Here is a 1,152-nt window from a genome sequence, read left to right on the forward strand (position 1 = left end):
ATATTGCATGAGTTCCTTGTTTTTTAATGCAGCATAGTATTCCATTGTGCGAATATACCACAGCTTCTCTAGCCATTCGTTTGTTGATGGGTGGAGCCACTTTTGATCTCTCCCTCTTTGTAGATCAAATAACGTACAGATTTTCCAGATCAGCTTTCTGGATCTGGACCATTTCCTTTATGGTCCTGGTTCTTCCTGTTGTCTTTGAGACAGAGAATTGCAGATGGAGCAGCAGCAGCAATTGCAACAGAGGCAGATATACTTCTTGGGTGCAACACAGGACTGACAGGAGGAATGCCAGGGGCTCTACCATCATGTTCCAGAAAGATCTAGACTACTGCATTGAGTTGTCTTGGTGGATGAAATTTTAAATTCAATAGTGTTTGAACTGCTGATTTTTTTTCCAACCTTGGCACATTGATCTATCTTTCTTCCTTATCTCACAGAGACATCCAACTGTGCCCTTGACTCTGTCCTGACTTACTTCTGTCTCCACTCTGACCTCAGAGTGCAACAATGCAAACAATTATTTGCTGCCATCCAGCCCCACTAAGTTGCTATTAGTTGTTCTGCAAGATCTCACTCTCTCATTGTGGGATAGGAACCGATGCCAGTGGGTGTTTGTTGTTTTGTTTGTTTGTTTGTTTGTTTGTTTTTTCTTAAAAAATGGAGATGTAACTTCTCCAACAGGGTAAAAAGGGAAGCCACAGACTGGGAAAAAGTATTTGGTAATGACATGTCAGATAACGGACTTATATCTAGAAGTTATGAAATACTTGAGCACCACAACAAGATAAAGGTAAATAATCCAATAGAAAAATGGGCACAGGATATGAACAGACACTTCACCGAAGAAGACAAATTCAAACCTCGAGTTGCTATAATCAAGGATGCTTTCAGCAGAACGTTAAATGATCCCGGAAGTATTTAAAAAAATGGAAGGAATATACTGAGTCACTGTATTGAAAAGAATTGGAAGACACAGAAGAATTTCATGAAACAACATATGAGCAAGAGCCTATGGTGATAAAAGAAGAAGGTCAGGCTGCTTTGAAGGACATGGCAAAAAATAAGACCCCAGGAATATATGGTATACCAATTGACATATTTCAGTTAACAGATGCTGCCCTGGACGTGCTCACCAAGTTGTGC

Source organism: Elephantulus edwardii, unplaced genomic scaffold, assembly GCF_000299155.1.
Source record: "Elephantulus edwardii isolate Elephantulus edwardi_28Jun2011 unplaced genomic scaffold, EleEdw1.0 scaffold00126, whole genome shotgun sequence".
Taxonomy (NCBI): domain Eukaryota; kingdom Metazoa; phylum Chordata; class Mammalia; order Macroscelidea; family Macroscelididae; genus Elephantulus; species Elephantulus edwardii.